The following is a 25506-nucleotide window of genomic DNA, read 5'->3' on the forward strand; positions in this document are numbered from 1 at the left end:
AAAAGCACAAGGACAGGAACCCTTCTGTCCTTTTGCACTATCATGTGCGGTTGATAATTACGATGTGTAAGCTTTCTGTCTGGGCTGTTGCTTTTAAGCAAGCTCGAGAGTTGACGTAGAGCTAATCAACTTACTGATCTGCGTCAAGACGAGAACTCGAAACGCCTTCACGTAATTATGCAGACAAGCTGCCCAGGGTTATCTGCATACGTCATACATAGAGGGGATTCATTTGACGAGAACAGCTGGGTGAAGTGCTTACCGGTGATGTCTGATGACTCGATACACTCTATATTTTTCAGTGTATATATGATGATGATGACAAAATGTACTTATCAAGGGATGGCGCAAAGGCCTATAATGGGGGAAAAAATTATGGGGTTTTACGTGCCAAAACCACTTTTTGATTATGAGGCACGCCGTAGTGGAGGACTCCGGAAATTTCGACTACATGGGGTTCTTTAACGTGCACCTAAATCTAAGTACACGGGTGTTTTCGCCTTTCGCCCCCCATCGAAATGCGGCCGCCGTGGCCGGTACTCGATCCCGCGACCTCGTGCTCAGCAGCCCAACACCATAGCCACTGAGCAACCATGGCGGGTGTATAATGGGGAATAGGAACAGAAGGGGGGAGGCGTAATCAGAGCCGTCCTGGAAGCTGCGCGTCCTTGGCGAAAGCCAAGAGCAAGTCCAGAATGACCCTGTCGGAATCCATCGAGCCAGTTGCCTGTCTAATCCACTCCTTATAGGACGACACTCGCACCGCCCTCAGGTAGTGGTCCCGCTTCTGAGCGTGTCGCTGGCACTCCCAAAACAGATTGGCGGCGGATGGCCGCGATGCCATGTCGCAGTCAGGGCACCTGTGTGGCGCCTGGAGCGCTTCTTGATCCGCGGAGGCCGTGGGAGGGCCGGGTTCCTGCGATGGAAGGGAGTTGGGAGATGGAGGGCGTCTTTCCCGGCGTGGCCGGTACTGCCGGCAGCGCTCCAAAACATCAGGTGTGAGGACGAAGCCGGAACGGAGCCTATGCAGCAGCACCTGCCCCGACCTGGGAAGACCCGCAGGAAGTCGGTCTGGGTCTGAGGGCACACTCGCACGGAGTTCCCTCTTGCGTCAGTTGGCTGCTGCTCTCAGAGCTCTGTCTGGGTCATACGGGGCTCCATTTGTCATGCTGCTTGTGCTGGTTGTGAGGGTTTCTGAAGGATCCCGGGAGACGACGCGGTTGGAAAGAAGGGCGCGTGCTGCCTCATGGGCTCTGTCGTTTCCCTCGATGCCCTGGTGACCAGGGATCCAATGAAGTGTTGCAGTGTCCCCGTGGGCCTCCGCACGCCTGAATGAATGACCCTGTCCAGAATGCTTGACGAGGAATACTTCCAATGATGCTGTGTGGCGCGACTTGCAGGCATGCAGCGCATACTGAGAGTCGGTGTATATATCGATGTGTTTTGCTTGCGTGGTTCTTGAAAATCTATCTAATTCCCAGACTATGCGCGGAGTTCAAGTTCCGTTGGGTCGTCAGCATCAGCAGTTGTAAAGGTAGAATGTGTCTCACAAGATCCCACTACGTGGTAGATGACTGCTCCTTCGCTGGTGCGTGGGTCGAAAGCTGCGTCAGTGTACACTTGTTCATGGCTTGGTGGTGCGTCTGCCAATGTCTGCACATGACGCGCAGCGAATGCTGCCCGGGGGTGCGCATCTTTGGCGCCCATGTTTCGGGGCGTTGGTGTAGTGTCGGCGACAGCAATGTCATCCCACGTTGAGATGTCGAATGGCAAAGTTCATATATCCTTTCCCATGTAGGCCAGTAGAGTCCTGCCTTGTCTGGTGTGCTTCAGGCGTTCCTCGTGTACTGCCTTCGATGCTTCGATGGTTGCACGGAGGGTAGGCAACTTCACATAGCGATGTAGCTCCTCGACACGTGTGTGTTTCGGGAGCCCTGTGATAACACGGAAAGCTGATCTGTGGAGAACCTCTAGCTGTGTCCAGTGCCGAGAATTCAAGCCATAAACAGCGCGCTTGGTATATCGCTCAAGATGTCAGCAAAGCACTAACAAGCTTTCGGCATACGTCAGTGCCAGCACCGCCCATGCGCAAACAGATTCGTTTTCTTGTTTTAGGTGCAGTGTGTTGTGCCATGTCCGACGAAGGTCTGCGAGCCACGCATCCGCTGTGCCTGTGCAGTCAATATGTATCCCGAGAACGTGCACTGATGTTTCCACTCGCTGCAGCGTTTCGCCTGCGAGAGTGAGCGTGAGGGCTCCTTCGTCCTGCGTTGAACCTCGGATCACCACATAGGTTGTCTGCTCTGGAGATGGCCGCATGCCAGTTTGTGCCAGGTAGTGGTCAATAACGTCAAGTGCCGCCTGCAGGGTCTTCTGCTGCTCACTAATTGGTTGTGATGCAGTCCATAACGTGATGTCATCTGCGTAAATTGTGAAGCCCAGTTCGGAAATAGCCTCCAGTCGTTCAGCCAGGCCTATCATAGCGAAATTAAAGAGGAGAGGTGATAGTAAAGAGCCTAGTGGGACTCCCACTATGTTTGGGTGAACCTTCCCGACGTCTCCGTCTACCCTGATGGAAAACGTGCGATCTTAAAGGAAGGAACGCACAAAGTTGACGGGGCGGCACGTGATTCCGTGCCTCTCAGCTGCCTCGATGATTGCCTCATGCGTCACAGTGTCAAAAGCTTTACGGAGGTCCACCGCCACCACGACGCTGGGGTGTAGCTTTGCGCAACCGACTGTTTTTCGACGCAGTAAACCCTCCCTCACAAGTAGGAGGCTGTCATGCGTGCCAAGCTTTTGTCTAAACCCTGTCTGTGCTGGATGAAAGCGACCCTCTGTTTCTAGAAAGTGAGATATGCGTGTCAAGGCCATTCGCTCCGCCAGCTTACTCGTAGTAAGTGTGAGAGATACAGGGCGCATGTTCAACAGTGCATCTGGCTGCTTTCCGTATGGGTGTGACTATCGAATGCTTCTATCCTGCCGGGATTTCACCGTTGATCCACACTTCGTTAATCTCCTCGAGAAGTTGCTTTTTTGCGTATTCTTCCAGATTCCTCAGAGCCTCCCACGTCACGCCATCATAGCCTGGCGCGCTGCGCGCGTTGATGGAAGAAAGTGCCTGTTCGAGCTCGAAGAGCGAGAATGGGGCCAGGGTGCCATCATCGGTCACTGGCGGCGTTTTCCGGTAAATGTCTACGTTCGGGGGTGCCGACGGTTGGGGAAAAAACGTGTTCGCGACATCATCTTGGAGTTGAAAAAAATTAAATTATGGGGTTTTACGTGCCAAAACCACTTTTTGATTATGAGGCACGCCGTAGTGGAGGACTCCGGAAATTTTGACCACCTGAGGTTCTTTAACATGCACCTAAATCTAAGAACACGGGTGTTTTCGCATTTCGCCCCCCATAAAAATGCGGCCGCCGTGGCCGGGATTCGATCCCGCGACCTCGTGCTAAGCAGCCTAACACCATAGCCACTGAGCAACCACGGCGGGTGATCTTGGACTTGGCTGACTGACTGGCGAGTTTTGAGCAAGACGTTTAAAACAGCGCTGCGTGTTTTACGCTGACCTGTCATAGCCTTGTACGTGTGCCACACCTTGTGGAGGCCAGTTCTTTCGTTGAATGATGAGCAGTGCTGGCTCCAACGTTCCCGATACAGGCGCTTGGCGCATATTCTAGCGATGGCAGTTCGACGTTGAAGTCGCACACGGTCGCGATGTCGTCGGCCATTGGCTTCGTACGTCAACTGTGCTCGCTTGCGCGTACCCAAAGATTTAGCATATGCATGTCCGGCGCTGGAGCATCAGCTCTCACCTCAGTCTCCGTAGTGGCCTTGCGCAGGGCGCGTGACGCCCGCTCCCGTACGGATGAAGTCTTGGGTTGCTCCGCAAATGCTCTTCTGTAGGCATCCCATCTGATCGTGCGCACAGTGCGCCCGGCCGCACGCTTTCGTCCCACATTCAATGTAATCCACAGTGGATAGTGGTCGCTGCCCCAGGCGTCCGGATCGCATCACCAGTCTTTCACGTAGGCTGGTGTGGATAACGTCAGGTCCAGGGTCGTGTTACGTTGTCCACTATGCAGGGTGGCCCGGGTGGAGTAGTCGGTGTCATTTGCGAGCATTAAGTCAGCTGACTCCGTGGCATCTGCGAGTGCCGTTCCGCGGGGCGTGTAATAGTCATAGCCCCACTGCGGATGCTTGGCGTTGAAATCGCCACCTATCAGGAAGTTGTCGTTTGGGTAACGTCTCCGCGAAGCGCGAATCCACGTGAATGAACCGCGTGTATGGGAGCTAACTTCAGGGCGCATGTATACCGATACTAGCACTGCATTTCGCTTTGCAATCGTACAACGTACAGCCACCACCTCCTGAACGCCAGTCGAGTACTGAGAAGTGTCAATCTGCGTTCGCGTAAAGTCTGTGCGAACAAAACAGCCGCTTGTCCCCGTATTACAAATTCTTTGACTGCACTGGCGATACCATTGTGCTGCGGGTTTCGGTGTCGTTTCCTGTTTGTATGCTCTATTGATGGTTGGTAATAACCATTGAAATGTTGTAGTGCGCGATCTGTGCCATTAGTTTCTTGAAGTAAAAGCGCAAGGGGGCGTCCGACACAGTCAAACAAGAGGTTCAGTTCTGTCGCACAGGTGCCGAGCCCTCGGCAGTTCCACTGTCAAACGTGTGGCATGGGACTGTCGAGGTCTGTACGAGAAGCTGGGTGGCTATTGACTCGAGGCGAAGAGCTGTTGGAGCAAGCCATGTTGTCGTTGGAAGTGCTTCTCCTGCGCTTAGAGGAGAGGGTGCAAAAGTTGTTGTGCCAGCAAGGCCAGGTCTGTCTGCTGTGTGGTAGTAGTGGTTGTTTCTTGCATTTTAGTGAGCTCCTGCGGATTGCATGGCTGCTGCTGTCGCTTGGCACGTACACGTTCGAGCAGTGCTGCATGCCTTTTTTCGTTCTCTTCTAGTTTCCGCCACAGTTCGGCGTTCTGTCGTGCGAGTTCTGCAATCTCAGCTTCTACACTGTCTTTCGACGTATCAACCAGCAGCGATGGTAAAGGTAGCATAGGTGTGGTATCAGGTGAAGAGTTCGCCGGTTTGTCTCCACTTGGTTGAGTTCGCTTGAGTGCTGCTGCGTAGTTGAGGTTGCAGCCGTTTCCTCCCGTTGTTGGTTGTGCGCAGTTCTTTGAAACAATCTCGTTCACTGCTTCCTCTATAGTACGTGGCTGCGTTGAGATGTTTTCACGCTCAAGTAGCTGCTGCGTCGATTTGACGTCATGGCACTGGACAGTTCTATTGCGGCTTCTCGATCGGTGTGTGCCGTGCCTTCTACGACGAGAGCGGGGCCTTGAGCGAAGTTTCTTAGAAATTTTTGCGTCGGACTTCAGTTTAGCTAGACACTTCGGGTCAGTCGCCGTGCGACCTCCTTCTTCACAGTTGCGGCATCTGGGCGTCGTCTGTTTGCACTCATTGCCAGTACTGCTACCTTCGTGTGTCTTGCCGCATGTAGGACATACTGCTTCGTGCGGGCAGACATCTTTTTTGTGACCAAAGCGATGACAACGAATACACACGATGCTTTTAGGTTCGTAAATTGAAACTCGGGTGATGGGGCCGTAATGCACGCCTCTCTCAGGGGGGTGGCGTCCTTCAAAAGTCAGTAGACATGCCCCACGCTTTCCCATTGGGCGCGCATCAAGGATACGTCGGTGCTCACAGGTCAAGGCTGCCCGGAGTTTAGCCTTTGTTTCATTGCAGTCAACGCTGTATATAACACCTCGGCACATGTCTCTTCCGGGTGCCCGATACACTTGTACTGGTATCTGTCCTTGGTTCACGTCTAGATGTGAAAGCTTGAGAAGCCCGTCTGCTTGCCTCTTGTCGTGAACCAGCAATCGTATCGTGTTTGATGCTGGTTGCAACGTGTGCGTCAAAGGTTTGGTATTGACGGCAGCGGTTGTGGCCATCACGAAGTTGCGGTGGAGGTCCTTGCCTGGTACAGTCGTGAGCGCCACGTTTACCCGTGGTTTCACGACTAGCACAAAAGTTTGTGGCGCTGTTTCCTTCTCGGGCCGTTCTTGGTTGTGCTTATGGCGTTGCACTTACCGCGCTCCTTCGTCACCGTAATCTTCAAACGCGTCCTTGGAGACAACTCTGGCGTCTCGAATTGTGTCTAGCTTCTCAGTTGAGTTTGCGTAAGAAAACAGTTCTTGAGACGCGTGCGATGCAGTCTCCGCTTGACGTGGCGTTGTCACATCAGACTGTAGGCTTGAGGATGTGGGTGGTGCTTGTGTTTGCAAGTCGTCTTCGTCACTAGAAGGGGTGGACGCGTCTTCGTACGATGATGACGTGAAAGAGTCGGGTCGCGTTCGTTTCGATGCCGCGCTGGCCGTCTTTGACAGACTTGCAGAGTGGTCTCTATCACGACGGAGGCGGCTGCGGCTGCGTTCGTTCGATTCCCTACTGTTCTTTCGTCTTTGGCGTTCGCGTCTATGTTGTTGGTCAGCGGTAGCATGCCCACAGCGTTCTTCATGCATCCCAGCAGAGAGTTCTGTGGTAGACGCTTCCGGAATGGCTTCGGGACGTGGCGTAGCCGCTTCCTGGCCCCAGTCTTGGGTTGGCGTCATCAAAGCTGATTGTGCCTGGCGTTGTTCATGGTCGTCAGGTGGAGGTAGCTTCGATGGCCTGGGCTCGGTCATCAACGCAGTTGTGGCCATGCATTAGGCTTAACAAGGCCGCCCGCTGGCGCGTAGAAGCGGCCGTAAAACGGCCAGAAAGCAACGCACTTTTCCCAGACTTGTCTCGACGTGTGGCCGAAGCGACGCCGATGAAGAGGCTGTGCGACAGAAGATGGTGAAACGCGGACAGCGCGCCTAACTGTCGAAATGAAAAGGAGCGCCAGGAAAAGACGTGCGCTCACATCCGAAGCGGAAGTAGCTGTCCAGTGTATATATAAAAGGACCTAACTGAACGGGAACCTCCCAATTTAAAGGAGGCTAACATTTTCTACTGCTGCCATGTCCGCCTTCAGTGTTGTTGGTTCATCGGTATTGGCTTGGGCGTAGCCACATGTAATAGAACATGCATTTCGTGGCATTCGGGCAAGCAAGACACCGTCTGTGGTTCTTCCGAAGCAACAAACCGCTTTGTATATATTGCGATAATAGGTCTTCGAGGCTACTCTAAGCACTGGTTGATATTTCAGGAACAATTCTGGAAGACTGAATGTCTTTTTTGTTTGTTGCCTCCGATGAAGTTATATAGAGCTTAATCTCCTTGTTACAGTATATGTTTTACTTTCTCCGTATTTTGGCATTTTTCTGCCGCTACAAATGCAGAAAACAGACTCTTTTTCAATGTTGTTGTTGCCTAGCAGGCGTTAGAGAATGCAGGCGAAAGCTCTTGTGCTTCATTGGCGTAAGCGTAAAGCTGGACTGGTGGTGTGATATATTCCATAGCCTTCATGGCGGCACCTTACTCAGCAGTATTGATTTGAGGCATGACCACATTGGTTGCTTAGTGGCTTTGTTTTGCATTATCTTGTGCGCAAAACAAACCAATTTATAATGAACGCACCACAAGTAGATTGCAAATTAAGCTTTTTGCTCTATTACCTAAGGTACATATAGTTGTCCAGAACATTAATTTGTTTAGTAAGGTCTACACGACCGAAATTGTTGCTCTTAGACTTATTAAGCCAGATACTTGCATTCTGGGATTCCTTGTGCAAAGCAGAGAACACTGGTCTTTATAGAATGAAACGTAAAAAGAGTTAAAAAGTTATATGCATTCCTATACTTCTTATATCACCTCGTTTGGTCTGATTTACTTTCCAGCGTTAGAGGGCGTGGGCGGAGGGAATGTGCTCTTCTAACCCAGGTTTATTCATCTATAAACTCGTTATAAACTCGTATTCATTTATAAAATCGTTTATAAACAAGTAGTATTTATTGACTCAATGTTCGTAAGGCAGACAAATATTTTTTTTGCGGTAAACCGTTGTACAGTACCCAACACAACGATGCGCCCAGGGTGCAGTTATAGGATGAGGTGCAAAGGGCCGCACGTGACCAGATATTTCGGCGTGGTGGGGACACCCACCGGTGGCAGCCTTAATCTGGTGGCGATCCCCAGGGAGCAGCACTGGTTCTCCCCGTTTCGGTGATGCTGTACTTCTTTCGAGCAGTAATTCTGGCGTTTCCTTTCAGCTTTATTGTTGAAAAGCTGCCTTACCTAAGGTCGCCGCACTCTAGCGCTAAATTTTGTATGGCGGCTGTTCTGTAGCCGTTGTTTGAAACTAGACTTTTTACGTGGTTAAAGATATCGTTCCAGTTGGCGTAACTGTGACAACGATGCTCCAGAAATAAAATAGTTTCTTGGCGTCGCATGGCACTGCAGGCTTTCTAGCTGTTCTCTTTTAATTAACCAAGGGATTGTGCGTCTTTTGTAGCAGAGCCTGACAGACGTCTGACATCGTCACCAGATGTATCTTTTTACACTTGGTTCACGGCGCCCTCCAGGTATTCATTTCCGAGTCCAGATGGAAAAATTTTTTTTTTTGGCAATGCTCAGTAGAATTAATTTCTGCTCTGTTTGACGTGGGCTAATTGTGAGCAGCTGAAAACTTTCAGTCGTTATTAGCTATACAACGTAACTAAACAAATTTTCATTATTTCGAACGAAACTAGGGATATGGTGTACTGGGTTTTTGGTTCTCGCACTTTCATACTTAGGCTCAACTTCTTGTATTGTTTGGTGGTTTTCGAAAGCACACACTAAACATGTAATCTGGTTTTGCTTCAATAAGAATGCGTGTGGGTCGAGATAGTGCTAATAAGTCTCATATAAAGTGAGAGCATTGTTGTTATCTATGGTCTACCCATTCTATCGGGCAGACAAACGCACCACCTGCACGGTCCAGGCTGGGCTTACGGAAGGCAGGCAATACGATAGGGTGACGTGCCTAAACATGGTAGCATTCATAAGAGCTAAGATTGGAGCAGTCGAGCAGTCGACTGGATTGGAGCAGTGGAGCAGTCGAGCAGCCAAGATGAACGAGGCTATTTAGTGCCTATTTACACTGGAGCCAGAGAGCCAGGCCGACAGTTGCTCGCGCCAAGAGCACAGACCAACTTCATCGTCGTTCTCGCAGCGGCACGTCTCTTGAGCATCACTCGATGATATCGTAATAATATTGCGCTACAATATATTAAAAGAGGCCATACAAACAAGCCCATGGAGCCAGCCTCATCTTAAACTGGCAAAGAGAATACTTCGCGTATTTGATACGCTTCTGCTAGCTTTTCTTTGTGTCAAGGAATTATTGCTGTCATATTGCCAGTTGGCGAGAGTTGAATACTGACACTGCCTGCCTTCGTGCAGCGTCACTTCGTGCGGCGTCACAAGGCGAGCCGGAGTCGTGACCCCATTGTCAGCATTCTTTACCACTACGTAGCCATGCAACAATGTGCGTTTTTAACTGCCGCACAGACAGCATAGATTGCGCCTTTAGAAAGTACCTGATATTTGAGATGACCAAGAAAAAAATAACTTATGGGACAGAATAATGTCGATGATTGCTATTAGACATAATCCCGATGAGCTTTGTTTGGTCTTTCTACAGGCATGTAATTGCCATCGCGTCTAGTAATGAGTCTTGCCCGTACATAGTTTAGAGAGCAGGCTACACAGACAAAAAAAGTACTGTTTTAAAAACTTCTTGCTGGCTTTGCAACTGAAACCACTTGAACTCGAATGTTGTGCCGTCAACTGCGATCAAAATTAGATCCTTGATAAACGGTGCAATCCCTTCAATAAATAGCGATTTTATGGAATAAATCTTAGGAGTAACTAGATTACCGATGTATTTAGTCGCAGTCTTCGGATACAAATCTCAAAACTTTGTTTCACTCCTTCTCTTGGTAACATAGGTGAATTGGAATTCGTTCATTGCAGGAAGATACGCCTTGCAATGTCACAGGCTACCATTCTTAAACTACATTATGCCACTTAGTTCAATTAGCTAAACACCTAATATTTTGCTTATTCCTTTGTGTATCTCACTTTACCGTAGAAGTAGGGTTTTGCTGTTCTAGTAGTCTAAGTCGTGTATTAGTGTTAACGTACCTGCCGCAAACAAAGTTTCTGGAAATCGCTCCCACCCCCTTCAATGCAGTGTAATTCCCGTTTGTTTCCTTCCATCTTTCAAATAATGGTGGTGTTGGTTTCACAATACGAAGTTGAACACGAGCTTCGTACCTTCATTGGCCTTCACACACTAAATCTGAAGTACTTTATGCAGTTTTCAAATGTACTACATGTTAAGCGGGCCGAATCTTAGTGCTAGCAGAAAGCATTCTACACGATGCAAATAGCGCAGGGAGATTACCGGCTCCGATTTCCAGGACATACGTTGCTCATCAAAGAACTTCATTCACTACGAGTCAAATATTTTTTACCAATAAACCCTGGATACGGATTTGTCTGCAAGCCCTATAACGGCACTGATAACTCAAATATGGTATTTTTTCACGGAATAAAGTTTCACCGACAGTTTCTACAATTACGTTCTAGTTGATGTTCTCAATATTAGCGTGGTGCTCTATTTGAGTCACATGTGTTCCCACAAAAGGCCCCTTCATACGTTGTGGGTGAAAAGTCTGCACATATAGGGAGAGAGTTAGGCTGAATTGTGTGTAATAGTCCTACCATCTTCCTGCAAACGCCCCTATACGTGTCTGTACGGACGTGTCTGTCGACTTCAAAGGTCCCAGAAAACAGGAACAATGCAAACATTATGCTGCTCCACAGAAAGGGAGACAATAAAGAACTGAAATATTATAGGCCTATTACGTTACTCCGAGTATTATATAAAATGTTGACCAAGATAATTTGCAATAAAATAAACGCAACACTAGACCTTAGTCAACCAAGGGAACAGTCTGGCTTCAGGAAGGGATACTCTACGATAGATCACATCCATGTGATCATTGAGGTAACAGAGAAACCCGCAAACTACAATCAGCCTCTCTATATGGCTTTCAAGGATTGTGAAAAGGAATTTGATTCAGCCGAGATACCAGCGGTCATAGATGCATCACATAATCAGAGAGTAGAGACCGCTTACATAAATATCTTGGAAGACATCTGTAGAGATTCAACAGTTAACTTAATTCTGCACATGAAAAATAGGAAGATGCCTGTAAAGAAAGGGGTCAGGCAAGGAGACACAATCTCTCCAAGGCTGTTCAATGCATGCTTGGAAGAAGTATTCAAGTTATTAAACTGGGAAGGCTTAGGAGTAAGGTTCAACGGCGAATATCTCAGGAACCATCGGTTTGCACATGACATCGTTCTATTCAGCAGCACTGCAGACGAGTTACAACAAATGATTGAGGACCTTAACAAAGAAAGTCTAAGAATGGTATTGAACATTAATATGCAGAAGACAAAAATAACTATCACTAGCGGAGCCAGCAAAAAAGAGTTCAGGATCGCCAGTCAGCCTTTGGAGTCTGTGAAGGAAAACGTTTTCCGAAGTCAATTATACACAGGGAACGCTCATCATTGAAGAGAATTCACAGAATAAAAATGAGTTGGAGCGCATACGGCAGACATTGTCAGCTCCTGATTGGAAGCTTACCATTATCATTGAAGAGGAAGGTGTACAATGAGTGCATTGTTCCGGTGCTGACATATGGGGTAGAAACTTGGAGACTGACAAAGAAGCTCAAAAGCAAGTTAAGGACCGCGCAAACACCAATAGATCGAAGCAGGTACCTAACCAGGGGGGGGGGCCGCCCCCCCCAAATTTAACATGCATACCCCCCCCTCCCCGCCCACGCCACCACTTCTCACACATATTCCTAAAGCGCCGCCAAATCAATGTTGAGACTTGAAAGCCATTCGGCGGTCAACATTTTGCTGCCTTTCTCACTCCTTTTGGATGGCGGTAGTTATTGGCGTCTCCTGGGATGTGAAGGCCAGTTTCCTCATCAATTCGGGGCCCGCGTGATAAACTCGAGATGCATTCAGTTGTCGCCGTCTATTCAACGGTCACGCGCATCGTTGATGCTTCTTAGTTCAACCTTCTTTGTTTAGACCGATCCAGGGACCAGGAAACGTATGCAGTTCGTGGTCAGCTGGTCTGTATGCACGTGGAACGAGTTTCGACCACAGGAAATGCCAATTGCGGTTAACTTTTCGTTTTGTTTCATTGTTTCCTCGAGTGACGGCTCGCCGCGACGCTGAGAGATCCTCAGAACACACACCCGTGATATGGGTTAGATAAGGTGAAAATAGAACAATGCGAGACAGCGTCCATCATCAAACCCTGCAATAACCGTTAAACTCTTCAGCAATATGACTGTCACCTGTTACGTCGCCTGGTTTTTCCCTAAATGTACAGCACTTTCGTGCAAAATGGGCAGCTGGAAACAAGAGTAGCAAGGAGCTGACAAATTAAGCGATCTACTAAGGCAGAGAGCCAAGGCAACAGCCAAACAGGAAATAAAAGCGAGAATTACTAATTTTAACCGTTGTTTATTTATTTATGAGTGAAAACATAATCAACATCTTTCATTTAAAGAGCAAGCAGTCATAACGCCCTCGTAAGTGGAGGACAATTCCGTGTGTTAATGACTCTTCTACAGTTATCATTCGAGCCACCTAACGTAGCCGCTTCTCTGCTGTGCTTATGTAAGTGTTTTTCTAACCTTCCGCGGTGGGCGCAGTACCTGCAGAATCGCAGCTTCCTGCGCCATATGCGGTTGTATGCGACTGGCGGCCACGCATCGTTACGTAACCTCCCCATTAACAATACCAGTCGGTTGTGGCACTTCTCTCAGAGCAGTAAAAGAGGGATCGAAAAGAACGGTGATTGTTCCACGAATATATATTTCTGTACAATTCTTCCAGAGCTAATTCAAAAAACGCTACTATAGTCGGACAGAACTTACGTCTGCAATGAAGCCCCTCCCACGCCCTCATAACCGACAGCCACTGTTCCTCCGCGAGGCCGCAAATAATTCGTACTTCAAACTTTTTCTGTTACCCAAATAAGGTGGTAACTACAACAATGAAATTAGTAGCGCGTAATTTTATACCTTTCCCCTCGCCTATTAGAGTGGAATGGAGAATGCCTAATTCTTTATTGAACTGAAATAACATGCTTGCTTCGCTAGAGCTATTTGTTGTGAAGTTGAACTTCAGTTGGCAGTGAAGTTTCATGAGTAAAACGGGTTCAGCAGTGAAATGAACTGCACCGCAGACTTTTGAAGAGTGAAATGCTCAGACTCCATACAATTTGTCCATGTCTGCTGCACAACTCATTGCTTCCGCAGATGAAAAGACTCTTCAAGAACAGCAGATGCTCCTGAGGTATCAAGTACGGCGCCATTTTGAAAAGGTCGCATGACGACGATTTTGTTTGCTGCTGTGATTGGCTGGCGGAATAACACAACTCCGCGCAGTCCGTGTGCCTTTGTTGTCTACTGCTGCTTTTTTTTAGTTCTATTCTGCTAAAGTTATCTTTATTTTACACTCTCGGGGCTTCTTTACTTGCTCTTGGCAGTGTTCTTCCTGCGCGGGTTCATTTGACATGGTTCTTTGTTTGCCAAGGAGAGGTGTATCGCACAGGCATACCTATAAAATACGCCTTATTCCATTTCTTTTTTGTGGGTTTATGCGTTTTTATGGCGAATGGTGGGCGTTATTCACATTTTTACTAGTAAATGTACACCTCTCATTTGCACAGAAACGTTGCCTTGGGTTGGGCGCTACACCTCCCCCCCCCCTCCCCCGCCGAAATAATATCCTGGGTACGTGCCTCGATCGAAGAATGCTAGACATAATGTTAAGGGACAGGAAAAGAGTGGTTTGGATCAGAGAGGGAATGGGTACAGCCGATATTCTAAGTGACATTCGGAGAAAAAAATGGAGCTGGGCAGGTCATGTAATGCGCAGATTAGATACACGTTGGGCTATTACGGGGAGTGTTGCAAAGTAGATGCGAAGAGAAGTGAAGCGCAAACGGGGACAGCAGAAGACTAGGTGAGGCAATGAAATGAGGAAATTCACGGGCACTAGTTGGAATCGGTTGGCGCAGGACAGGGATAATGAGAGATTGCAGGGAGAGGCCTTCGTCCTGCAGTGTACATAAAATAGGCTGATGGTGATGACTATTGCCACATCTCCAAGATCAAACCACTCTAGTCGGCGCACCGACCCTGGATAGAGTGTCATCGAGAGAGGGACCACTCACAAAGGAACTCTATTTTCGTGGTCATGTGGGTCATCTGGTGCGGGTCTCCGCATCTCACATTCGGGATGGACAGACAAGCACGTCTTTGCATGATTCTAGCGCTCACCTCTTTTGAATAAAAGGTGCGTTCAAATTTGCATGCGCGTTACGATCTTAAAAAATTCTACTCAAAATCAAGGACAAAACCAAGTCTTACTGAAAAATTTAATGTAAGTTAGCTAGCCACAATGCCTTGGAACGGGTAGTCTGAAGAAATTGACGCCTCCAGACATCGCAAGGTGGATCCATAGTGCACGGAATGCCCTCCGGCAGACGATGTTTGCGCGGGCCTTCAAGAAGTGGGGTGGCTTTTCTAATGCACCATATTGAACTGCAGATGAATTTTTGTGGTCCGCAGACAGCGAGAAGGAGGTGCCGTCAGACTGCGATTGGGACTAGCCACTAACACTGAGCTTTTTGCGTGTCTGTATGCATTTGTATGTTCTTTAAGGTCGTTTCCACACCGTGAGCGTTGATTCAAGACTTGTTGCTTGATTTGCGCGGTAGAACAGTCAAGTTTTTTTATATATATATTTGGGCGGTAATGTCACTGCGCGTTACAATCCATGGCACGGTGTAATCGTGCAAGTAGGGTAATCGCTATACCGCAATGTGCTCTGCAGAATAAAACAAATTGCCGAGCATTTCATTAATCGTTTTAAAGCTTCTCAAATTAAACACCGGGGTTAGATTTGCATTAGTATTCTTAAACGGTAATAAAGAACGTTGCAGAAAACACTGCAGTGCAGGCACCAGAAATACAGCAAAATATTACTTTGCCCCACGACACGGTGTGGCTCCCATCTCTTCCAATAGATCGCTTACACTCTCTTGCGTCTTGCGAAGTCGCTGCGTCGTTCCCGCCCGCAGCAACAACTAAACGCTTGATATAGCGTACGCGCATGCGCATTCAAACATTTCGTCCAGGAAATGGGTAAGCGGCGCTTGTTAAGACTCCTCGCCCATCACGCCAGGCCTCTGCAGCCCCCGGACAACTGTTAAGATCCTGCCATTATCGTTTTAAGGGCGAACCAACTGTGGTATAGCTGGGTTAGCCTTGTGCTTCAGCTCCTCAGACAGCACTGCAACCATACGTGGAAGTGGCATGATTGGTGCGATGCCGCACACGAGGCCACAGCTGCTGCGCAACAGAAATAGCACCCTGACACCTGCCACGCATCTAGAAACGTGGGCGCCCTGTGGAATGCAGCAAGTCCTACTGCAGGACCTCGATTTGTCTCATGATAAGGCTAACACAAATCCGTGAAGGATGTTCAGTGAGGTAACCGATAGATTAGCTTGTCGTTTAATATTGTGTTAGCAGTGATGTGTACACTCAAGCCGAATTTTCTCCGTGGCCATCGTCGTAGTACTCCAGCTGTATGCTGACAATCAAGCGTTTCACTCAAGTTTATGGCACCACATGGCTCTTCACCATGGCTACAGAGCGGCAGTATGCTCATATGTGTACACTACTACGTAAATAAAAGTACCCACCGACTGGATTCGATCACGGTACCCCCAGCACAAAGCTCCAGTTCTGTAATTATTAAACCACAGGTGCATGCTTCGTGAGGTGGAATTGAACACCCTGAAATGTTTATGTGCGCACGCCAGAGCTTTGAGAAGCTTAGTGTATTTTTGGCTCACGACAGCTTCTTGTAAGTGTCGGCTCGAACGCCATCAACGTCGAGCGCCTGCAACACGACTCTCGGCGCCTTTCGTCACTCCTGCGTCGCTAGGCGTCTCGCAGCATGCAGGACGCTGTTCCTTCGGTCCAGTAGGAATTGTGTAACGTGCCGCGTCGCTCGCACATTTCCCACCGGCGCATACTTTGAATACCGTCTGAGGAGCATACAGGCAACTCTAAAGCTTGCTGTCGCGGTGAGTGCTTCGTCTTCCGGGCGAAGCTGCCATTGTGTTGTTCGTATTTATTTATATTTTGTTCGTTGCGTGGACACCAGAGCTTGCGCACTGCAAATATAACCGCGTTACAGCCTGCGTGTGAAGAGCACTTGTACGAGAGTCCACGAATGAACGCCTGCATACAAGAGCCCATGGTGGCACGCTGGCCTAGCTCCAAGACCCGGGCACTAAATGGGAGCGTGCTTGCATTTCATCCCGTTTTTGTATCCAAACGAACGACGTTTACCGCGAAATTTACGTGCGATAACGTCTGTCCGCCCATCTATAACCTACCATGGAAATCACGATGCCTATGCGAATTTGCCTAATCTTCGCATACTACTTTGCTTCAAGCGTTAATGTGACATATTTCTTTCTCAAATGACAAGCAATCAGTGCTTTCAGGGCACACCATGGTTTCAGAATGTTGCTCTTTATTCACACCAGCAATCAAGCAGCGAGCAACTGACCCGAAGCAGTCACTTATCGTGGAAGTGGTCATTGCCACCGTGTCACTTATGCGACCTGTCGCTAGGCGATCTTGGTCGCGTGACCTCGGCGAGTCGCCGGTGTGAATGTGCACTTACATTTTCTTTTCAATCGTGCGCAATTATTGCGAAATATTTCATTTATACCACGATATTTATTTGAAATTAAATTTTTGTAGCCACACAAACCCTACTGAAGCCAGATGAACTTAGCTTACGCTAACTCATGTGCCACACTTACCAATCACATGCTTGCTAAACAGCTCAGCTTGCAGCTCCAGGAGACAATAGCAGCTCTGTACGTGTCGCACTATTCGGAGGGAACTCTGTGTGGAGCGCTCTTCGCTCGAACCTGAGGAGACATTCAAATTATGTTCCCAAGTAAGCAATGAACCAATCTTCTCGCCCTAACCTCCTCTCGCTATCACAAGTACAGAATATCGCGTGAACAAAACTCTTTGCTCGCTGGCTGTTCAAGCGCCGTCGATACTAAGACTTTACGGCGGCAGCGATGGTAAGGAACACCACATGACTACGGCTCGATTGTGTATGATTGCTCTCGCAATAAAAAAAAAATGTATGGCCCAGAATTTTTCTGTAGGTGACCGGGGCAGATCGGTAGTTTCGTGTCGCAAAAGATGTCGTATAACTGCGATATACCGATTTCTTTTATTGTTGCTCAGGCGTTGTCGTATGAATTTTCTTTGAATTTCAATTTATTTCGGCACTTCGTACATGAGTTGCGTAAGGAGCACGGACAAAATGGCTTGTAAATGAATAGCTTGTGGGGACCATTGTACCTTTTTAGACACACAATTATATATGAGTAGTTGAGCATTTCGAAAGCATGAATACATCAATACTAGAGGAAATGCCAAAATCGTCACTTGCGGATTCGGGAATGTCGAGGGTCAAGAATAAAAATAATGAAGTCCAACAAGGAGAGAGAAAGAAACACCACACTTCAATATTTACCAAATTAGCAATGGCACGTGGTAACGTAGTGGGTTACCGAAAATGCTGAGAAAGCAGACTCCGCCATCACTTCGCTTCATCTCAAGAACATTTAAACCGGAATAAATTGATTTATTATGTCCAATCGATTACGACTCGCACGCCGTTCTTTTTTTGCTTCTGATTTTGCAGACCCTGACATCATGAAAAATGGCGGTACCTACAGCGGCCACTTCACCCAGTTCACGGGCCGAGAAGGTACTCTGTCATGGCCTACGTGAACGGAGGCAAGAAGACCAGACATGCGTACCGTAGGCCGGGATTCCCCCCCGACGCCGGGGGCTGGGATGAAAACCACAAACGCGGTGCGTTGATCATTTACATGAAAAATGCCTCTCCCGTCTTGATTTTATATATCCAGAATTGGCAAAAGTGCCGATTCAGGATATATAATTCTGGATCAGGACTGTAAATTATTTTCTTTCAGCGGATTTTTTGGAAATGTACAAAGCGTTAAATAAAGAAAGCTGGGTATGGCCGTGAAGGAGCGACGTATCTGGGAGACCCGGGTATTTTCTTGTTTCCAACGAAAATTGTATATGAGGTGGGAAAATTTTCCGCCACACGGCGTGGATTTACAGGAACAAAATTGTAATTCGCCGAAGGAAAACACCTTTTTTGTGACTTGCAGATTTTACAAGTTTGACGAGCTGTCATTGCATAACCAAAACACTGTATGTGGCCATATATTTGTTGGTAATTTCAGATTATTATAAATAGTTGCTCACGGAAACTCAAACTCTTGCCGGCCACTGTGTTTTTTGATTGCCAACTTTTGCTCTTTTGAGAAAGCACCACTTATGACGCCAAAACCAGTGGCCTTTTGCATCCATTTTAACTAAAGTGACCAAGCTAGAAAATTTTATCACAAGTCTTCAGATATGCTCTTGAGCATTATAAGAAAAAATTATGCAGTTTCTTTCCGTATTCATTTCGTAACAAAACCATGAAAACACGAAAATTGCAAAAGCTGGGAAATGGGCATATTCTAAGAGCGTTTAAAAACAATATTCGTAGAATAACATTTCATGGAATGGCCTCACAGGTCTTAAAATTTTATTACCTTAAAAACATACCGAATTCCTTTATTTTAGGCAAAAGAATTTAGCTTATTTTAAAATCCTGTATTGCGCCTCTGTATATGTAGCTTGAGCAATAATACTAAATTTATATTGATATTCCATTCCAAGCTGCTTCTTTTGTTGTAGTGAAAAAAGTGAGAAAAATTTGTCCGATCAGAGCCACGAAAAGAGTTGAGCTTCGGTTTTCAGGGATACTTTATCCGTGTTTTTTTCTTTGGTGTGTTGAGGCTTCAAGCATGCCAAAGCACGCATAACTACATGTCTAAAGCTAGTCTAGCGTAACTACTTCTGGTACTATTCTCTACTTGCTCCTACTATCTGTAATTCTATGTGTTTTATTACCTATGTTATCAAACTAGTGAGAAAGGCCGATGATGCCACTAAGGGCAGCTGGGTGCGTGCATATAAAGAACGTCGCTAAAGGGAAATATTTTTATAGTAACTAAAATGTTATACTAGGCAAAAAAACGTTTCATGCAGTTGAACCAATATTAGTTTTTCGACGTACATACTTATTTACCACAGAAAAAAATGTTAAGTGAGACAAAGTGCTAAAAACCTTGTTATTGTGCCGCAATATTTTGTCACTGAAAATTCGCGTCGTTTTTTGCACAACAAATGTTCTACTTCAAATCTTCCTTACCTCTTTCAATCAAGATATTAACGTAAACGTAGTTAAAATATTCCTAGCCGGGCATTGACCAAAATGTGAATTTTCTTTCTTAATACACGAGACGAAATTGTGGGCTTATTAGGACTTTATAAGGCACTTTGATTCGAAGGTTTTTTTAATATTTTGCTCATATCTTTTTACGTGCTGCACAACTTAAAAACGAGTTCGTTAACTAATGTCTCATATTTCTTGGAAATGGATGGTAACTGTAAAGAAAAAGGAACGCAAAAAGTCGGAATGATGGGATTTTTCGCCCTTTAGTTAATAAAATATGTTCTTCGATTCCTGTAAAACAGCTTGAGGTTCATCGCTTGTGATCAGTTTTCTTTAGGCATACAGCTATGTATTGCTACAAATATAGATATTCGACGTAGACTAAACTGCATGCTTGACGTTTAGACAGCGGGCATAGCTGGCAAGGTCAAAGTCGTTGTTATTCTAATTTCATTTATGAAGTCCTGGATATCATGGATGTTCCAGTTGGTGGAAATCATCCCCAGGCATTCGGAATCATTATTATGCCAAAGGGTTGTTCAGAAACTATGAGGGGGATAGTGAAAGTAGAAATTGACTAATTTGTCATGTGGCGTAATTAATTTGATCGTGTCTGTACTGAATACCACGTGCTACTAAGAATGCCGCTTAAGAATTTACAAGTTGGTAGCAACTGTTCTCGCAGATGCATGGCAATATTCCATAGCAACACTCACAGCACATGAAAATTTGAATCACCTTCCCTCGTTTCTATATTAGCAGCAGCAAAGCGTTGACATCATTTCTATCACTGAAACGTGGCCGAAGAAGGGCGAAATAATTGTTTTTCGATATTACACAATGGTATGTCAGTCGCGCGATTATCTTCTGTGGGCGAGCCGTAGCTCTCGTTTTACAATATGCAGCACGTATTTACAACATTCCCGCTACCTTCATGCGGCACATATGGCATTGAGTCTTTTTTCATCACTCTGGAATCATCACTTACATTCCGTGAACCTTATCGTATTACCGAATGTCTGCATTTTTGACAAACATTACACGACGTTAGAGTACCAACCAAAAGAATATTGATGCATCGTGATATGAACACTGACACTAGTAGTTCAGGTCATGATGACTATAGACACTCATAAAATCATACTGCTTTCGGAATCTCCTCAGAGTACCTGCGCTTTCGCTACTTCGATGGATCATGCATTACCCATTCAAAAAAGACTAGTTTACCTTTGTGTATAGGATAAGCCTACTGCCGATCACTTGCCATTATTTTCGGTGTCGGCAATTCCCAGTAGAAAAAGGTGATGGTCCTAGGTGTCTAACGAAGATAGACAACAAGATTTTATAAATACTATTATAAGTAATTTAGGTCATGACATAGCGTGATTAGATCATCCGAAATCTTTAAACTTCACTTCCGCTCTTGAGAGTGCAATCAGACAGATTAGAAAAGCTTCAAATCGTTCTAGTGACATACCACTATGTCTCAGGATGACTAAAAAAATTGAATTCATACACAGCAAGGATTGGTGGTGTGGTAAATGGAAAACTCAAAAAGATCACTACCTTTATTGACGCCATTTAAAATCTATAGGCAACAAGTCTGTGGGAACGACGAAAGAGAGTACAAAGGATAATTGCGAAATTCCAGTATAACCGGCGAACCGTAACTAAAAAAAAAAACTTGAGGAATTGCGAATGAAGTCGTTCGCAATTCTCGTGGACCATAGGCACTTCCTGATGTTATTGCTGTCAGCACGATTTGATTATTTAACGTCTATTTCTTTCGTTTCGTCCATTTTTAGCTGCAAAATGTGTGGAGCTCAGTAATGAACGTAGTCTTCAGAATTCTAGTGTTAATTTTCTTACACTGCACCACATGAGCGTTCAAGAAACGACATCTATAGTGTTAAGAATGCCGTCAAAAGTCGGCAGGATTCGATGAGGTAAAAGTAAGGTTCGTTAAAGAAGACCTTTGCGTTCTCGGACCAGTTTGATGCCGACTATTCAATGATTGTGTAGAAGCAGCAAAGCACCGAACTTGTGTAAACACATCAAAGGTTGTTTCGATATATTAAACGGACGATCGCTCTCACTCGTCTAATTACATGTCAATCTGCTCTTGAGCATACATAATTTTTGTTTTTAAGAAATCATTGAAAACCTTGTTTTTAAATATATCGCAAAGTTTAACGCGGTCTCTCATTACAACATGGTTTCAGACCAGATTAGGCTGCCTCCATCACCATTAAGACACAGGTTTCACTTACAATACGTTAGTACCTGTCATTCTCAAAGCAGTCGACATTGTTGATTGCTCTGTACTACTGTATAAACTACCAGATTCTTGTTGTCAGGGGTGTATGTTTGCACTTTTTGGAATAACCTCAAGGATCTTTACCAATCAGTCATAATGAATGCCATGACGTGTTCTTTGCGGTGCCGTCGCACCAGTGTTCCTGCAGAAATGGCGCGCGGGCTATTTATTACTTTTTGCCTCAGATGTGGATGATTTGCTGCACGTAGTAAAGCCTTCTAATGTGCTGATCCAGGCTGAAGATGAATGCATGATAGTTCGACCTAATAATGGAAATCATCTGGAGCTGAAACCAAACGTCGAATTAAAAAATATCTGCCCATGGTTATGAAATATGCTAAGTGTTAATACATGCCCACTAAAAAGAAAATAAGTCGTCTTCCATATCCAGGTGGAAATCATTAAACACTAGAGGATTGTTGCTCAACTAAATACGCCGGAGTCATTATATATAACCACTTACACTGAAAATCGCCGATTGAAAGTGGTTGCTGCAAATTAACTTCTGGATGTCGTGCGCTAACTCAGGAGGAGGAGTAAAAGATTATTAGGCGAAACAGGTAGGAGGTGGCCTTTCTTCATCCTGGGTGGTCGGCTCTCTCATTCCAGGAAGCCGTTGGCTGATGGCGCGGCACGTGACCTGTCCGCAAAACATTGCTGATCCTCCAGATTCGGTGGGGTTAGCATTGTCTCCCCCGTTTCATCGGACGCTTACAGCGATTCTGATCGTGATAATGATTGGAGTTCTTTGTCGCCAGGGCCAGAAGTGTAGCGACTCGGTAGCTTCATCTGGAGTGCCTTTATCGCATTGCTGGCACACCAACACTGCCTGTTGTAGGGTGTCCGGTACATCAGCGAATCGGCATCGATATGACAATTGTGCGGGGAGTATCCGGTGCACGATAATTTTATGACCATATCTATTCCTTCATAGTCTCCGGAGGGTGGTGGCTTCTTCCCTAGACATCACAGCCAAATAAAGCCATCCTTTTGTTGTGCCTAGCGTTGCGTTGCACTCCACGTTGCCCTAGACAATTATCTTTAAGTAAATTGAACATTCCTCTCGCTAATAAGGTATAGGTGAACGTGTACTACAATAATATGGTAATCAAATTTTGAACACGGCTCTTTTGTAATAAATATGTCCCCTCATTTACTCACGCACTGCAACAATACATGGAACAATTTGCAACCATCTGACAGGATCGCATAATTATGAAACCTGTAACTCATAATTTTTTTTACTCTTCTCAAAGTTCTTTTGCATACTGTAGTTTCCCTCTCCTTGATTAGATATCATTTACTCCTTTCAACAATGCCGTAAAACCACGACGGTACAATAAGCAAATTAAATTATGTGAATAAATTGAAAGTTGTAATTGTAATTAGTAGACGGCTACGGGTATGTCCGGCGCCAAGAAATATGAACCCTGAGTTCCACAAAGAGCGCCGGACGGCGAGGGCCAAGGCGCTCATCGATCTCCATGCCAAAGACAGGGGTGCCGTGTTTGTGGACGCGACAGAGTATCCACATGACAGAAAGGCATTCGCCGCAGCGGCGAGCGTGCGGACAGCGGCGAGTGTGCGGCGAGCGTGCGGACAGCGGCGAGAACAGCGGCGAGTGTGCGGACTCGAGGGGCGCATCAAGCCGAAGAGGTGGCCATTGCTTTGGCCATCGCCGACCCCGAGTGCACGACTGTGCTCTGTTATTGTAGGACGGCAGTGAAAAATTACGCCAGAGCAAGGGTGTGTGGTGAAGCCGCGCGTGTGTTGCGTGTGGTAGATCTCGCGAGTGAAAGTCGGTGTGTGCTGATAAAGTGGTTTCCGGCCCACATGGGCAGTGATGTGTCGGATCGCGGCAACGCTAACCACAACGAGACGGCGAACGCGGCGGCGCGAGGACTAACCAACCGTGCCGCTGCTACTACAGCCGACCCGTCGTGGTGGTGGGAAACCAAGGACAAAATGACTTCGTTACAATGAAATTGTGAAATGGTACCGATTAGAGCGAAGGACTATGCCACCACCTCATCCGGGCTTGACCCGTAAGGAGGCGGTTTTATACAGACAACATCAAACGGGGTCGTTATTCACCCCGGTGCTGATGCGGCACGTGTGTCCAAGTGTCTATGAAAGTGATCTGTGTTGTGTGTGCCGAAAGGAAAGAGCCACTGCAGCTCACATCCTTTGGGACTGTGCTAAGAATCCGCATGAAGCTGCAACAATAACAACGATCCCGCCGCGGCTCGAGGCCGCAACGAGATGCTATGACCAAGATGTCCAAACCCAGGCCGTTCAGCAGATCTCGGCGGCCCTCGAAAGGCAACGACCGAGCGAAACCGGAGGGAGGCTGCCGCCCCAAAAGGGGGACAGGCGTGGTCGACCAAAGGGAATAGTGCGGCCGCGGCCGAAGTAGAGGCGCCACACGCCGCGAAGTCGTCATGGCCGCGTCACGGTAACGCCTCCCTAACAGGGGAAGGCGAACCGTTCTGCAGGCGTTCACAACAAAGTTTCGTCACTCACTCATGTGAAGAAGTACACACAAAGTACCGAGCGCAAGAGCAGGCGACGTTGCGGCCGTCCTCAACAAGAGGAAAAGAAAGACGAGGGAGGCTCGTGCAGCGCATGAAAAGGGGCTCGCGCAACGGAGATGGTTGGAACGCCGGCACGACTAGGGCCGCCGGGCCTCCGGAACCCACATCCACCGGTGAGGTTCACCTAACCGAGCGTCCGTCTTCGGGACAGGGAACGCCTCGGGTGGTTGCACGGCACGAGACCCCGGAACGGCCTGCTGCAGCCTCGAACCCGCATCTACGCGCGAGGTTGGGTTACCGGGCGACCGAGTGGCCTGTTCTCGTCTACGGACCTGTGGGCCGTCCACCTTTCCTGCCCCGCCCTGCTGCTGTGTTTGCTCTTCCACGCCGGTTATCACTCTACCAGCGAGTGTCCCACCTCAAGGACTCTATGCCTCAGCACATTCTGGACTTCAGCCGCAACCTCGTGAGACTATTTTTTTCTGTTTACGAACAACCGTGTATGTGTGGGGCTAGTTTAAGAGATTCTTCGTTTTTACGTGCGGTCTAATATAATTGTCGTGTGTTTGATCATCATGCACCGTCTCCTGCATCTTCCTCGCGTCACACGCTTTGCAACGTGACGGTCCTAACAACATCACAGGCCAGTAATTGTAAGAATTTCCCATTACCAAAAATGTTTGGTGGCATACAATGTTCTGCTTTTTGGTGGTACGTCTTGAAACACGTAAAATCTTCAAGTCGCACAATTTCGCTTGTGCACCTTTAATGAAATACAATTTTCTCCCCTGAAATCCGACTGCCTCTAGCAAAACAAAGGGTGATTTTTTCAAGAGGGACGATAACCTTCCTAATATAAAATTTTCACTGAAAAAAAAATCTACTCGTGACTCTTTTAAGTGTTACCTTTTCTGAACAAACACTGCTGCAACAATTATCCAATCAAACAAAGTTTCGGCAAACTCGACATTCACACGGAAAGGAGAACATATAATCCTTCCAACTCGCCGAGTGTATTTCTCAGCCGGTGCTGCTTCGTACTAGGAAAGTTCATTGGCAACTCCATCGAATTTCTTTGATAACATGACTTGCTCGTTGCGATAGCCTTGCCATAAAGATCGGCTGTGTTTGGTCGACACTCGTACAAAAGTTCTTCTAAACTCGTATAAACAGCCCTGGACGGTTCGCAGGTGCTGTAAC

The 25506-nt window shown here is 46.9% G+C and overlaps 1 protein-coding gene across 1 annotated transcript in view; it reads left to right on the forward strand.

Moving 5' to 3' along the window:
- Positions 1 to 22467, forward strand: part of LOC135912374 (uncharacterized) — a 179125-nt gene extending 156658 nt beyond the window's left edge. Inside the window, exons 11-12 of the transcript XR_011515329.1 lie at positions 17839 to 18011; positions 22382 to 22467. The gene's annotated coding sequence lies outside the window, so the exon portion shown is untranslated. The remainder of the gene's footprint in view (positions 1 to 17838; positions 18012 to 22381) is intronic.
- The last annotated feature ends 3039 nt before the right edge of the window (positions 22468 to 25506 follow it).

Source organism: Dermacentor albipictus, chromosome 6 (assembly GCF_038994185.2).
Source record: "Dermacentor albipictus isolate Rhodes 1998 colony chromosome 6, USDA_Dalb.pri_finalv2, whole genome shotgun sequence".
Classification (NCBI taxonomy): domain Eukaryota; kingdom Metazoa; phylum Arthropoda; class Arachnida; order Ixodida; family Ixodidae; genus Dermacentor; species Dermacentor albipictus.